The sequence below is a fragment of the Musca autumnalis genome, unplaced genomic scaffold (genome assembly GCF_047663935.1).
Source record: "Musca autumnalis isolate F117 unplaced genomic scaffold, ASM4766393v1 scaffold_5, whole genome shotgun sequence".
In the NCBI taxonomy this organism is placed as follows: Eukaryota; Metazoa; Arthropoda; class Insecta; order Diptera; family Muscidae; genus Musca; species Musca autumnalis.
The window spans coordinates 143,578,581-143,595,594 of NW_027412088.1; positions in this window are offsets into that span (position 1 = coordinate 143,578,581).

Sequence of the window (17,014 nt, forward strand, 5' to 3'; positions counted from 1 at the left end):
TTTCGTTCCCCGTTTTTATGCAGCAAAGTGTTATAACAATTGAACATAAAGAGAAGAGAAGTCATATCGATTCCATCTTTAGCAGGATAATTTATTTACATTTTACACCTTTTTTACTACCATTCGAAGCAGTACGCCTCACCTAGGCTATGGGAAAAAGAAGATCGTTTTGTTTATTTAAACCAACAAGCAAACGAAGTAGGAGAAATACTCCACATATGAGCGAGAGGTGTTAGTTGGTGTTGTTGCATTCTAGAGGTACTCCGGACTAGGGAATACCAGTAAATGTGTTAAGGCTCAAACCGCAGCTATGGTTTTTTCAAAAGTTTTATGAGTGGTTACCGCGTGTGTGTGTTTATTCACATTTGTGACTTTAGCTGCCACATTCATATGTTCCATGGGTGGGTATGTATTTTGACATTGTTGCTGTTGTTGCTATTATTATTATTTTGGTTGCCTTTTGTGTATTTTTGGCATTTGATATCTCTGGTCAAGATATGAACGAACTTCAACATCGACATAAACCCAAAAGAGGTGTGAAGACACGTTTCAATATTGATTTAGAGATTATTTTCTGGAGAGATTAATGAATTTTGATACTTTTTTCTGTGGATCAAGAGGTGCGTGTGTATGTTTTTCTTACGTGATATAATCGCAAATGTATATTTAGGAATTTTTTGTTGTTTTCCTTTCATGCGGATTTGAAGAAACAAGTCATAAAATTCAATTGCAGGTCATAAAAACACGTTGGGCAAACAATTAAATATTGTTGTGATCTTCGGATAATCAGAATCACATTTCTCTATAAATAAATATTTAAAATTAAAAAGATGAAAAACTTAAATAATTTGAATATTAAAATAAATGTTCCTTCTTTAAGAAAATCCACGTTTTGAAGGCTGTTAAGGCCTCAAAAAATATTCTTTAAAAATCCACATTTTGAAGGCTTTTGGGGCCTCAAAAAATATTCTATAAAAATCCACGTTTTGAAGGCTGTTGGGGTCTCAAAAAATATTCTTAAAAAATCCGCGTTTTGAAGGCTGTTGGGGTCTCAATAAATATTCTTTAAAAATCCACGTTTTGAAAGCTGTTGGGGCCTCAAAAATTTTTCTTTAAAAATCCACGTTTTGAAGGCTGTTGGTACCTCAAAACATTCTTTAAAAATCCACGTTTTGAAGGCTGTTGATACTTGAAAAAAATCTTTAAAAATCCACGCTTTGGAGGCTGTTGGGGTCTCAAAAATTATTCTTTAAAAATACACGTTTTAAAGGCTGTTGATACCTCAAAAAAATTTTTAAAAATCCACGTTTTGCGGACTTTTGTTGCCTCAAAAAATATTCCTTAAAAATCCACGTTTTGAATGCTGTTGTTGCTTCAAAATATATTCTTTAAAAATCCATGTTTTGATGGCTGTTGTTGCCTCAAAAAGTATTCTTAAAATCCACGTTTTGCGGACTGTTGTTTCCTCAAAAAATATTCTTTAAAAATCCACTTTATGCGGACTGTTGTTGCCTCAAAAAATATTCTTTAAAAATCCACTTTTTGCGGACTGTTGATGTCTCAAAAATATTCTTTGAAAATTCTCGTTTTGCGGACTGTTGTTGCCTCAAAAAATATTCCTTAAAAATTCACGTTTTGAAGGTTGATAATTCCTCAAAAAAAAATCTTTAAAAATCCTAGTTTTGAGGGCTGGTGTTGCCTCAAAAATATTCTTTAAAAATCCACCTTTTGATGGCTGTTGTTGCCTCAAAAATATTCTTTAAAAATCCACGTTTTGAAGGCCGATAATCCCTCAAAAAAAATCTTTAAAATTCCAAGTTTTGAAGGCTGGTGTTGCCTCAAAAATTTTCTTTAAAAATCCACCTTTTGATGGCTGCTGTTGCCTCAAAAAATATTCTTTAAAAATCCACGTTATGAAGGCTGTTGGTCCCTCAAAAAATATTCTTTAAAAATCCACCTTTTGATGGCTGTTGTTGGCTCAAAAAATATTCGTTAAAAAACGACGTTTTGAAGGCTGTTGGGGCCTCAAAAATTTTTCTTTAAAAATCCACGTTTTGCGGACTGTTGTTTCCTCAAAAAATATTATTTAAAAATCCACTTTATGCGGACTGTTGTTGCCTCAAAAAATATTCTTTAAAAATCCACTTTTTGCAAACTTTTGATGCCTCAAAAATATTCTTTGAAAATTCTCGTTTTGCGGACTGTTGTTGCCTCAAAAAATATTCTTTAAAAATTCACGCTTTGAAGGTTGATAATTCCTCCAAAAAAAAAGTCTTTAAAAATCCTAGTTTTGAGGGCTGGTGTTGCCACAAAAATATTCTTTAAAAATCCACCTTTTGATGGCTGTTGTTGCCTCAAAAAATATTCTTTAAAAATCCACGTTTTGAAGGCTGATAATTCCTCAAAAAATCTTTAAAAATCCAAGTTTTGAGGGCTGGTGTTGCCTCAAAAATATTCTTTAAAAATCCACCTTTTGATGGCTTTGTTGCCTCAAAAAATATTCTTTAAAAATTTACGCTTTGAATGCTGATAATTCTTCAAAAAAAATCTTTAAAATTCCAAGTTTTGAGGGCTGGAGTTGCCTCAAAAATTTTCTTTAAAAATCCACATTCTGATGGCTGCTGTTGCCTCAACAAATATTCTTTAAAAATCCACGTTATGAAGGCTGTTGGTCCCTCAAAAAATATTCTTTAAAAATCCACCTTTTGATGGCTGTTGTTGCCTCAAAAATATTCGTTAAAAATCCACGTTTTGAAGGATGTTGGTGCCTCAAAAAATATTTTTTAAAAAACCCCCTTTTGAAGACTGTCAAACCCTCAAAAATATTTTTAAAAAGTCCACGTTTTGAAGGCTGTCAACCCTTTAAACATTTTTTTAAAACTCGTTTTGAAGGCTGTCAACCCCTCAAAAACCCTCAAAAAATATTTTTAAAATGTCCACGTTTTGAAGGTTATTGTTGCCTAAAAATATTCTTTAAAAATCCACGTTTTTCGGACTGTGGTTGCCTAAAAATATTCTTTAAAAATCCACGTTTTTCGGACTGTGGTTGCCTAAAAATATTCTTTAAAAATCCAAGTTTTTCGGACTGTGGTTGCCTCAAAAATTTTTCTTTAAAAATCCACGATTTAGCAATGTCCGTCTTTTTGTCCGTCTGTCTGGCTGGTGCGCACGATAACACTCGAACGGATAAGTCGATTCGAACCAAATTTTGGGTATGATAATATTTTGTTCAAACTTAGTTTCAGTTCGAAGATGGACCACATCGGTCCACTCCTTCCTGTACCACCCTCCTGTAAAAATTCGGATAAATTGAAGTTTAAGAGCTCCTCTCGGATCGTTCTGAACATTTTTTCGGTAGGTTGTCCTTGCGGCTCTCTTTACGACGGTACAAGTTTTTTCTTGCGCAAATCTATACTTCCTGAGCTATTGGCCTAAAAGCTACAAGAAACCCTGACGCCACCAACCGAAATGGCAAATCCGCAAGATAATTCTCGCAGGGAGTTTCTGATTGGTGCAGACTTTGCAGATCTTATTATTTCATCCAGTTATGTATCAGGTTGGAATATGGACTATATCGGCCCACTCCTTCGAGTACCTCCCTAGGAAAAAGTAAAGTTTAAGATCTCCTCTCGCATCGCTTTGATTCGTTTTCAGTAGGTTATTCTAGCGGCCTCATTTACAACGGTAAAATTTTTTTCGTATTATTTCATCCAGTTATGTGTCAGGTTGGAATATGGACTATATCGGCCCACTCCTTCGGGTACCTCCCTAGGAAAAAGTGAAGTTTAAGATCTCCTCTCGCTTCGTTTTGATTCGTTTTTCAGTAGGTTGTTCTAGCGTCCTCATTTACAACTGCAACATTTTTTTCTGCAGTAAGTCAATGCTTCCTGAGATAATGGCCCAAAAGTTTCAAAACCCTACCGGCACATACTACTGGCTATTGTGCAAGATCTAAAACTAATTTAATATTTTGAGTCCTTTATGAAGAACTTTGGTTACTACAATTTTTGGTACATGTCAGTGATTGGGTTTAGCTCCACTTTACGGTACCTACAGATTTTAAAGCAAACTCTTGATTCAAAATCGATATATTTTATAAACAACATAGTTGTTGTGTTTGTTTGTTTCTGTTGTTTCTGTTGTTTTTTTGTTTTTGTTTTCGTTTTTTTTTTTTGTTAGCGGCTGAGGTTGTAAGCGCAGTTGACTGATACTTTCTTACTTGTTTAAATAATCTTTGGCTTAATATTTCTCAGTTCAATTTTGTAAATCGACCTCTAGCTACCCCCCAGTTCATGCCAAATAATTTCCAAATTTCCAGAAGGTAAATCAAATAACAAACTTTCATCCATGAAGCTATCAAATATCCACTTCTTTGTGCAACAAATGTTCATAACTTAAATTTTAATCCGACTTGGAAATGCTTAAAGGCGTCCAACAAAGAGAGAGAGAGGGCGAGCGGGCAAAAAAATGAAAATCAACAATTGATCGCACCTGAGTAAATTCATAAGTCAGTTATCGTTAGTTAAACCATGACATTTCTTGCCGTTACGTTACTCACTTCTGTGTGCGGAGAAAGAAAGACACCAAGGCAAGCCCAGCCAGGCTGCATTTGCCTGTCCAACCAACAACAGCCATAAGATTTAGGACCAAGCAGTCAGCATGGAGGAAAGAAAAGAAAAACGAACAGCCAGACAGCAAACAATAAAAGACAATCTTGCAGCAATCCAGTGGACGACACTTATAACCTGGAGGGGGAAATCTCTGGAAACAGGCGTAAACAAATTGAAATTGGCATTACTGCAGCTTGTTGACGCTTAATTTATTATGCGTAGGCCACCCAACATAACGACTACTACTCAATTCCTTCTTCCTATACCTTTCATGGCACCATTCCATTTGCTTCGTTTGCCATGGCAAAGGAGGAGAGTGAAAGGTGATGGTGGTGATCACAAGGTGTCTGATCAGCGTGTAAACTACAAGTCAACTACTACAAGATTTGCCATTTAGCCTGTATAGTGTTGCCAACATTTAAAAGTTATCCTGGGTAAATGACAGTAATATGTATGATATGCTCCCAGCAGCCAATCCAACCCATTCCCACTGTGGATAAAATTGCGTTTCTTTTTTCTTTAATTGAATATTAACACCTTTCAAGTTTTCGATTACTTATCGACCCTTCTTGTCTCCCTCCTCTTACGCATTGTCTCGCCACTCGAATCTGTTATATGGTAAATTTTCTCAAGTCATCGAATCCTGTGCCGGGGCAATGGTAAAATAACAAGGCGTTTTTGCAATACGAGAAATTGCCTCAGGGAAATTTTAGAGGAATGGCAAACGAAAGAAAACGAAGAAGAAGAAAAAGTCCGCTTAAAATATACAATTTGTTTGTGACAATGATTTATGTTGAAATTTTATTGAATTTTATGTTGATGATATGGGCAATGAGGGCGACAAAGACACTGGTGGGTTACTGTTGCGGCAATTTACTATTGAGGCAGCAATGACCAAGTCATTATATCCTGGGCAATTGGCACGCAGTGGTGCTACGAAACGGAAGCTAAAATTAATGGAAATTTGTATGCAAATTTTTCAGAAATAATTAACAATTGTTTTTGAGGTTTATTACAGATTGTTGTCAATGCAAAGAGTCCTATTTAGGGTAACATCGGGCCTAAATCCAAGCAATTAAGAAGGAAGGGGGAAAGAAGTAACAAAAGAGCATAATAATTATCGTTGATATATGTCACTTACATGCAGTTCAAGGCAAAAATTTGATTTAAGGCGACTACATCATCAAGAACGTAGTTGCGCTAAAACTACTCTGGTTTGTATGCTAGGTTATGTTTAAGGATGCGCAGCCACAAAAGCCAACGACCACTTCACTCAGAAACCTATGGTCTATTATGTTCATACTGAATAGATATTGAATAAGATGAAGCGATTTTATGGTTATTGCTTGTTTAATTGAGGAATAAGAAGAAGTTTCCGCGATATTGCTATATTGTTCACTCTAAATTATTTGTTGAAAATTTGCAATGGAAATTACTGTGATTTTTTGTTGATTATTTAGGGGTTGCGCAATAATTAACAAATTGTAGTGCAATTTATGGAAATGCGCAATTTCAAACACAAATTATTGCAAAAACAGTAGTTTCAACAGAATATATACACAAACTGCTAATTTTAAACACAAATTGTTGCAAAATCTGCAACAGAATGTGCTTGAAATTAAACACAACAAATCGCAAATTCATTTTTGCACAACAAAAAGTGTGTATTATTGAAGCAGAAGAACAACAAAACTTAAAAACACGTGTTAGTTGCTCGCGGTTCTTTGTTCGAAGCGGACGAAAGGTTGTGAAAAAATCGTTTTTATATGTAAATCACATAAAAACTGATACAATTTCTATTAATATTACACTGTGACACAAAATGGAACTCAAAGTCTGGGGGGTGGAAAATTTCTTTTGAATATGAAAGCCCTTGATGAGTATACTAAGAACCCAAAAGGAAATTTTCGCCATAGGTCAAGTTTCTGAGATATCGCGCGATGAAGTTTTTGATTTTTTCCCTATAATGCTTGGGAAAATAGCTCCATATCTCTGTTTGGCGTTGTTGTAGTTTCATTTTGAGGTGACATGTCTTCAGTCAAATCGATTGGCGAATCTTTTTGTAGAACATTTCGTTCTTCTAACTCAATGCCTTTCATGTCCTTTTCGTCCTTTATTTTTTGAACCGTAGTGAAAGTGCCACAAGATAAGATTTTTCAGCATCCAAATATTCTACAAAAATGTTGCTCAGAAGATTTTAGGTACGGTTCTCTTTGACAGCTAATAGATTTTGTCCCGTTTTCATTGTCCTTTTTGACATTTAATCGGTTTTGGTTCAGAAATAAACTATGTTTTGTTTTTCTGTATATTCGTCATTGGTTATTTATTGGCATGTAGACATAACCGTTTTTAGGAAAAAAATATCAGTACGCGCAAATATGGAGATCAAAGGCTGGGGGCGAACAATTCTTTTTGGCGATGAAAGTCGATGAAGATAATATTACGAACCCGCAAGGACAGTCATGCCGTAGGTCAAACTTCCGAGTTATGGCGCGATAAAATTTCGTTAGGTTTTTGTCATGTAGGTATGTAAGTTTGTCTAGAGAGAATTCATTTCGCTATAACTCGGAAGTTTGACCTACGGCATGACTGTCCTTGCGGGTTCGTAATATTATCTTCATCGACTTTCATCGACTTTCAATCTTATCTTGTGGCACTTTCACTACGGTTCAAAAAATAAAGGACGAAAAGGACATGAAAGGCATTGAGTTAGAAGAACGAAATGTTCTACAAAAAGATTCGCCAATCGATTTGACTGAAGACATGTCACCTCAAAATGAAACTACAACAACGCCAAACAGAGATATGGAGCTATTTTCCCAAGCATTATAGGGAAAAAATCAAAAACTTCATCGCGCGATATCTCAGAAACTTGACCTATGGCGAAAATTTCCTTTTGGGTTCTTAGTATACCCATCAAGTGCTGTCATCTCCAAAAGAAATTTTCCACCCCCCAAAAATGCTGCTGCACAGTGTTATTTAAATAATTATAAAGTAGAAAAGGAGTTAAAATTCCTAACCTCTTGTAGTAAGCTATAATATAACTGTTACAAAATATTCTATATATTACACGCAATAAAGAAGAAATTGAATTGAATATGTAAATTACAGTTAAAATAAGAAGTAAAAAACTCATTAACAAATTTGTGAAGAAGAGCTTAAAAGCCGAAAAAGTTGTGCATTAAAGTGTAAAATAATTTAAATTAATTAAATAATTTAAAAATTAAAGTGTAATAAATAATTTTAATTGTCATAAATGTTTAGAAGTCCGCAGCAAAATTCTATATATAATTAAATATATACAAATTTACTTTTATTAGTACTTTTTATTACATAAATGAAATAAGATAAGATATGTTTTTTTATAAATATAACTATGTGCCCGCTACAACGTATGCGGAAAGGATATAAAAAAAAAAAACAAATAAACAGTATATAAGATTTTTGTAAACAACCTTTATCGTTCATTTTAAACGTAATCTTAGTTCCGAATTTCAGGACTCCAGCTTTATCCGTGAAACCAAATCCAAATTGTACCAAATTTAGAAAAATTTAGAACTTTCAAGCCCATATGTACGAATTTTCCTTCTTCAATTCAACAGGCCTACAATAATCATAATTTCAAATTGCAGGATTCCTCTGCTTCCGTTCACCCAAATCCAAATTGTACCAAATTATGTACCACTTAGTACTTTTCGTACCCATAAGTATGATTTTTCAAGACTACCTGAATCCTACACTTTTGCAGTAATATTAATTCCAATTTTCAGGATTCCAGCTCTATCCGTTCACCCAAATCCACATTTTACCATATTTAGTACTTCTCTTGACCATAAGTACGAGTTTTCAGAACTTCGACAATCCTACAAATTCCAACTCTGTCCATTTATTGAAATCCAAATTGTACTAAATTAGGGAATTTTAGAACTTTCGAACCCATAATTACGAATTTTCGTTCTTCAATCCAACAGGCCTACAATAATCATAATTTCAAATTGAAGGATTCCTCTGCTTCCGTTCACCCAAATTCAAATTGTACCAAATTTAGTACCGTTTAGTACTTTCCGTAACCATAAGTATAAATTTCCATCACTCCCTCAGTCATATACATACTTCATCACTAATCTAAATTCCAAAAATTTGGAGTCCAGGTAAAACTGTTCACTCAAATCTAAATTGTACATAATTTAGTACTGTCCCTTCCTGAAACCTACAGCCCAAAAGAAATCTTAGTTCCAAATTTCAGGAGTCCAGATTCATACATACACTCAAATCAAAATTGTACCAAGTTTAGTACTGTACATACCAATAAATACGAATTTCCAAAACTTCCGCAATTCCACACTCCCACAGAAACCTTAATTCAAAACTTCAGGATCACAGCTCTATTCGTTCACCCAAATCCAAGTTGTAACAAATGTAGTACCATTTAGTGCTTTCCGTACCCATAATTGCGAATTTTAAAACTATCCGTCCATCTAAATTGTAATTAATTTGGTACTATTTAGTACTTTTCGTACCGAAACTACCTCAATCCCACCGACGTAGCCAGCCGTAGCCGAAATGATTTTAGTTCCCATAGAATATTAGCTTATGTTACACATTTTTTAATTTTTGAGTAAAATTTTAAACTGTTTTAAATTGTTCAAGAAATATGTAAAGTAGTTGGAAGCATTATATAGAATTATTTAACTACATTGGTATACTTATTGTTCAAAATATTTGAAAATATAAAAATAATGAACAAGTTAGGCTTTTTGAGCAATTTTATGCATAGTTCTTGTTAAGTTTTAAGGTGTTGTTTAAGCGTTTAATCGGAATTTTAGGCTGACGGTGTTACTGAGTTCAGAACAATACGTTTATTTGTATTTATTGAACGTTTGCTTGTAGGTCCAATACCTTGGCTTGGCAACATCCAGAAAAAAAATTTTTGCGACATTTTGTTTTTGAAGTTTTTTATAAGAGCAATTCAACAATAAAATGTAAAACTGTTGCTTAATATTTGTGGTTTAAATTGTTTGTATATTTTCTCTAACACGTTTTTATAATGAACTATTTTGAAATTCATAACAATTGCGAGTTCTTTATTATGTTTGAAATTTGCAATATGATATAATTTCTGTTCCACCGCAGTGTCGTAAATGTCTATTGGACAAAAGGATTTTTCTGTCGAATTTTTATGTTTTGTTCGACCTTTCGAATATTAATAAAATCAAGATTATTAAGCTTGAGGTCAATGTTTATATTTTATTAGCTGACCCTGGTAAAATATATTTTGACAAATTTATTTGTAGGCCAATTTTCGTCACTCTTTGCAACTTTCATTAAAATCGGGTATATAAAGCGTGTTTGGTGCATCAAATACACGAAATTGGAGGAAAATATATATGGGAGCTATATCCAAATCTGGACCGATTTCAATATAATTTGAAAAATTTATTTGTAGACCCAATTCCGTCACACATTCCAAATTTCATTGAAATTGGACATACATAGCGTGTTTAATACATAAAATACATGAAATCGGCCGAAAATATATATAGGCACTGTATCCAAATCTGAACCGATTTCAATTCTAGACCATTTTAGACCGATTTACTCTTTGAATAAAACCAGAAGAAAACGTCATAGAAACCCACAGCAATTGTATTTTGGGAAGTACTTTCAATGGATGCACATTTCTAGAAATGTTAATTTTTCCTGCTTCGGTAAAGGACCGACAAACGAAATCTAAAAACTGACCGGAAACAGGTTCTTCTTCGTCAAAATCTCAACAAGTACCACTCGACTGTGCGGACAGGAATATACCCTGAGCCTGTGTGAATTGAAACTTTCATCTATAGACAGATCGAATAGCCGCTACACAGCCAAAATCCTTAAACCCAAAAACTATGCATTCGGAGCTTTTCAGAAATTTGTAGCCATTTCGGACGTATGAACTTGCAAACAAAATAGGGATTTGTATCATTGATCACAAGTGTTGCGGAGGAGGTATGGAGAAATGGACCGGACCGACATAGTTCATTTTTGGAGTAGATCTTATTTTGGGAGTCATTCCTTTTAAAAGATATAGCGCCCACCAGTCATGTCAGTTCGCCACAGTATAATTTTCAACTTTTGACTCTTAGTCAGGAAATATGGACTTGCCCACGAAAAACTTAATACCGCTCTATACTGCACTTAAACAACTATTTTGAAGGTTTGTGAGGGAGGTACCCCAGTATGGCCCATTTTCGAGCAAAAACTAAGTTTGGAAAAAATATTACTAAATCCAAAGTTTGGACCAAATCTGTTGCTCCGTTCAAGAAAACTCTCATACCACTTTAGCTAAAATTCTTGAAATTTGGGGGGGAAATACTAGAAGAAGTAGACCGAAAAGCACCATTTTCGAATTTTGTATATATAAGGCTCGCTGAAATATTGCGATAAACAAAGTTTGGACCAACGCAGTATCCGGTTCGATAGTTGTCGTGTACACTAGCCACTACACATGATTGCCTTAGGTGTTCTTTACAGCTTTTGGGTCATTTTCCCTGGAAGTATAGACTTGCCTCTGAAAAACTTGTACGGTAGTAATAGGAGCCCCGAGAACACAAAAGCAAAGCGTTTCCAGAGAGTTTTTGATTTATTAATTTATTTTATATTTACTTATAACTAATTATTAGCATAAGGATAGTGAAGCCATGACCATTGAGGTCTTAAGCTTACACAGCTTATCCATAGAGGTCTTAAACTGCACTTCACTGAAAATTTTTGAAATACTCTGCAGAAGTTTGCCGAAAGAGTAGATAGATCAAAATATCACAAAGGCCAAATTATTGACCGAATCTGGCGATCTGTTTGAGAATTATCGTGATCTCCAGGAAGCTATCCAGACGAACGGACATAGCTAAGTCGACTCCAAGTTTTCTGAAACAGATTTCTTCCAAACACACTTTGGCCCTAAAGCCATTATTTCGATGAGGCACATTATGGCTAAAGGCTGAGAGTATAAAAAATGTAGATTGGGAAAAATTGTGTTTATGGATTTTTGCTAAAAGAATGTATACATGTATAGACCTAGGATTGCGCGACATAATTTCATTTTAAAAGAATTTAAGACTGGATACCAGAGTTTCCCTTGTTCCTGATCAATTTATGAGAATATCCAGGATAGGAAACCAGAATTTATATAAGTGAAGTCCGACGATAGGACGTTAAAATAAGTCTAGGGAGGATTTGTCATTTATATAACCGCGATTAGGTGTTAGAATTTCTTGATGGATAGACTAACTATTGCTCAGCATTAGATCTCGGCCTTCAGAAATGCTTTGCGATATGTACATAGGAATTTTGAATATTTTTGAAAATTGTAATGTTAAGATATTTGAAAATTAAATGTTATGATATTTCTAAAGTTTTCCATTGTATTCGCTTTCTTTTGGCCTTACCGAAGTGATATCACTGAATTTCATAACATTCACTGTAGTTGTGAATTATTTGATAAATGATCCACCGAAAAATATATGGCATTATTAATATATTCATTGTTTTGACCATATATTAACTGTGACATATTGTCAAAAAAATTCTAAAAGATAAAATTGGCCAAGAAGTCTTGCGCCATATGAACTAAAAAATAGTATTGAAAATTATTTCATCAGTAGAATAAGTCTAAAATAAGGGTTGCATCTTTGCTAAATATGACATTTTCGCTAACATGAACTTTCAAAATTTTGGTCAAGTGGGCCCCCCCCCGAAATGAAATCCTGGCTACGTCCCTGCTCAATCCTACTCCCCTACAGTAGTGTTAATTCAAAACTTCAGGATTCCAGCTCTATTCGTCCCAAATCCAAGTTGTAACAAATTTAGTACCATTTATAGCTTTTCGTACCTATAAATACGAATTTCCAACACTTCCTCAATCCTACACTTCAAAAGTAATCTTAATTCCAAAATTCAGGATTCCAGCTCTATCCGTTCACCCAAATCCCAATTGTATCAAATTTATTACAATTTAGAATTTTCGTTCCCATAAGTACGAATTTCCAAAATTACTTTAGTCCTAAACTCCAACAGTAATATTAATTCCAAATTTCAGGATTCCAACTCTATCCGTTCACCCAAATCCAAATTGTACTAAATTTAGTATCATTTAGTACTTTTCGTACACTAGTTTCCAAAAACCCTTTGGTACATCTGTTTACTCTTCATCAGTGACCCTTAGTCCAAATTTGAGGAATCAACCTCTATCCGTTCACCCAAATCCAAATTGTACCAAATTTGCTACCATCAAGTACTTTTCGTACCCATTCATTCACTCCACAAGTAATCTCAATTCCAAATTTTGAGATTCCAGCTCTATCCTTTCGCCCAAACCCCCTTTGTACCAAATTTAGTACCATTTAGTACATTTTGTACACATAAGTACGAATTTCCAAAACGACCTCCATATCTCAATCCTACGTTCCTACAGTGATCCTAATTCCCAATTTCAGGATTCCAACTCCATCCGTTCACCCAAGTCCAAATTGTACTAAATTTAGTACCATTTAGTACTTTTCGTTCACTAGTTTCCAAAAACGCTTTGGTACATCTTTTTACTCTTCATCAGTGACCCTCAGTCCAAATCCAAATAGTACTAAATTTAGTACCCTTTAGTAATGTTCGTACACATAAGTACGAATTTCCAAAACTACCTCAATCCAACATTTCAACAGTAATATCAATTACGAATTCAGGATCCCGGCTCTATCAATTCACATAAAACCCCATTGTACCATATTTAGTACTTTTCATGCACATATGTAAGTACGAATTTCCAAAAATATCTCAATCCTATACTCCACCAGTAATCTCAATTCCAAATTTTGAGATTCCAGCTCTATCCGTTCACCCAAATCCCCATTGTACCAAATTTAGTACCATTTAGTACTTTTCATACACATAAGTACGAATTTCCAGAACTTCCCCCATTTCAACACTCCAACAGTAATCTCAATTCCAAATTTCAGGATTCCAACTCTATCCGTTCACCCAAAACCCTATTGTTCCAATCCGTTCAGAAAATTTCAAGATACTAGCTTTAGTCGTTTATTCCGGGAGTTGATTATCAGTCAGTCAGTGAGTCACTTATCATTACTGAACTCTTTTATAACACTGTGCAACATTTTCAAGGCAATTTTGTGCAAACAATTTCAAATGCGGATTTTATGAAAGTACGGACGCAATAGACAAAACCCCTCTTTGGGTTTTGTTTTGTTAGATCGGGTTCGGATTTTATGGCCCTATCTAAACATGGCTAAATATTGACTTTATAATGAAAATCGGGGCAATGTCTTTGAAACCAATACGAATTTTCCATGACTTCCGCAGCAAACATGTAGATAAGAACAAGAAGAATGTATTTGGAAACGTAATGAACACGAATAGCCTCATGTATTCCCTCAAATTTTATAATATATCTAAAATTTTCGTGATTTGTATATATTTCGCGCGTATCTCCAAAACCGTCAAATTTTTTCTTAATGTTATCTTTGGGAAAAAATTCGCTGGAATGTAATACACAACTCTTCAGAACATATCATTGTTGCAAAATTCCTCTATCGCGTTGTTTTTATCATATTTTTCAATGACAATTTGATAAATATATCAACAATACATTGAAATTTTAAATATGAGAATAAGCAGCCTGTGTGAACGTTGTTGGAAATATGTTTTGTAGAAAGTATGATATGAAATACAGCCTAAACAACATGAAATAAGTGTTTTACAGTTTCAGAATGTTCTGAAGAATTGCTGAGGACATTATTTGGAAACTTTTGGCGAAAGGCTACTTGGTTCAACACTCAATAGTTTCGCAGTTACTGACCATAATTCCAGAAATTATGTAATCTTTCCTATATTTTATCAATTTTGATGCGCTATATGCGGTTTTTCGTAGTTTGTCTGTTGGACATATAAGTTCTACTACTTTAGGACTACAATATTGCTGAAGACCGCATAGCAAAGGGTCGTTTTAGATGAGGCCATAAAATCCAAACCCGATCTAAAAGCACGAAACCCAACTAGTGGTTTTGTAGTCTTAATATGTACTTTCAGAAAATGCCCACTAGTACCCAGCAAAATGTTCGATGCCAAAGATGCCAATCAATCATAGGTGAAAGTGATCTGGCATGTAATCTTTTTAGCATCTTCATCGATGAATTTTATATGAGCGTGGACCCCAAAAGATGCTATTCATTTTTGGATCCAAATCATGTCATTTACACCAATGCTTTGGCATGTCATTTTCACCAACCCTTTGCAATGACATTATCATTACGACGAGAGTTTTAACAACGCTGGTTGTGATTTCGAGTCTCCGACAACATCAAGCCTATTGTGAATAATTAATCTTATATATTTAGAAAAATGTTTATAAATAAAAACACAAAATTCATCTCTATTGGATCGATGGAATGGGTTAAAATGCTGATGAAAAGATCGGATCTTTCACGAGTTCCTTTGCGTGGGTTCAAATGATTATGAAAATATCGGATCTTTCACGACTTCCTTTGCATTGGTTCAAAAGCTAATGCAAAGATCGGATCTTTCACGACTTCGTTTGGACCAATGCAAAAGATGCCATGAAATCACGTCATCACATGGAACACCTTCCTTCAAATTTTGCTGGGTAGTTGTTTGCATGTTCAGTGTTGCACGGTGTAATATTAGATAAACAATTCTCAACACCAAAAAAAAATTTAATAAGGCAAACGATATTCTCATCAACTAAATATAATTTTTTTTTAATATAAATAAAATAATTTTTTCCTTGTATTCAAAATGTAGTTTTATTAGTTCAGAAATTATGTATTGGGTACATTTGCATACATTTGCACACCAAAGTGCGTAAAATTACAATAAATTGTGTCTAAAATCTTGTGTTTTTTAGTGTAATATACTTTTGTTAAATGGAGCGTAACTACAAATGTTCTCTAATATCTAGTCCAATTTTTTTTCGACAAATTAAATTGGACTAATTAACTTTTGCCTGCAAATAGCCGCAAATCTTGCTGATAAATGCATAAAAAATGTAGTTTAAATCCTTAAACTACCTAAAATCGGACCAAATATTGGGAGGTACCGTTATATGGGGGCAATATCAAAAAGTAGACAGACATATGTCCACAATTTTTGGTGAAGAATGTTTGTGTCCACTGGGAACTCCAAATACCAAATTACACCTAATCGTTTGCAAGTTATTAATTTCGCGCCGCTAGATCAGTGATTTCAACCACTGTGCTGCGATTCGTAAATCTGAAAGCTGTTAATCGCCCATTGAATTCTGGCCAGGCTAGTTAAACTGCCTATCAGCTGCCGAGATAGAGTTGCTGAATGTATACATCCCGCCGAGAAATAGCTGTATCCCTGATTATAGGCCTGACATTAGCCCGCTCTTGCAAGGTCATAATCGTCTGGTCCTGGGGGATTTTAATGCGCATCATGAGATGTGGCATTCGGCCCTCGGAAACGACCAGAGAGGTACAGCGCTGGCTGAGCAGATTGATAGCTCTACGTTTTGCACGGTCAATGAGGACGCCCCTACCAGAATTAGAGTGTCACAGTTCGCCTGACATAACGATCGTGTCACCTGGTCTGACAAATGACGCTACCTGGCAACCCGTCATTTCCCTTGGATCAGACCATCTCCCCATAATTGTTTCCATTAGCAGACCATCCGACTTCATCACCTCTGAACGCCGCACGTTCGTCAATCATAAAAAAGCTGATTAGACGAGTTTCAGAGAGTTCACCAATCACCAATCACGCTTCAGAGAATTGTCCAATCCTTCTGATGTTCGGGTAGCGGAAAGGACGTTCCGGGACATCATCACTGCTGCAGCCGCTCGCCATATCCCTGCTGGTCGAATACCCGAAGTAAGACCAAATTTCCCAGCAGAGGCGACGGGATTAGCAAACGAGCGTGATGAACTTGGTCGTATCAATCTCAATGACCCCAGAGTCAGGGAGCTGACACTGGAAGTTAACAGGCTGGTCGGCGAGCATAAGCGGAACAAATGGTTAAATCATCTGAAGAGCTGCAACATTGGAGCCGGTATAGGTGAATTGTGGGCAACGGTTAAGTCACTCTCGAACCCTGGAAGAAAGGAAGATAGGACCTCAGTCACGTTTGGCGACGTTACGTTGACTGACCCGAAGAGGTGCGCAAGTAATTTCAATCGACAGTTTGTCGAACATCCCGAGAGTGACAGGGCGAAGAGAAGAGTATTACGTCGCATCAGATCTCTTCCTGCCGAGGATGAACCACCACAATTTACAATGGATGATGTTGCCAATGCCATCAGGAACGCTAAATCATCCAAAGCGTTGGGCCCTGATGGAATCTCCATGGTAATGTTGAAGCAGCTGGATGAGCCGGG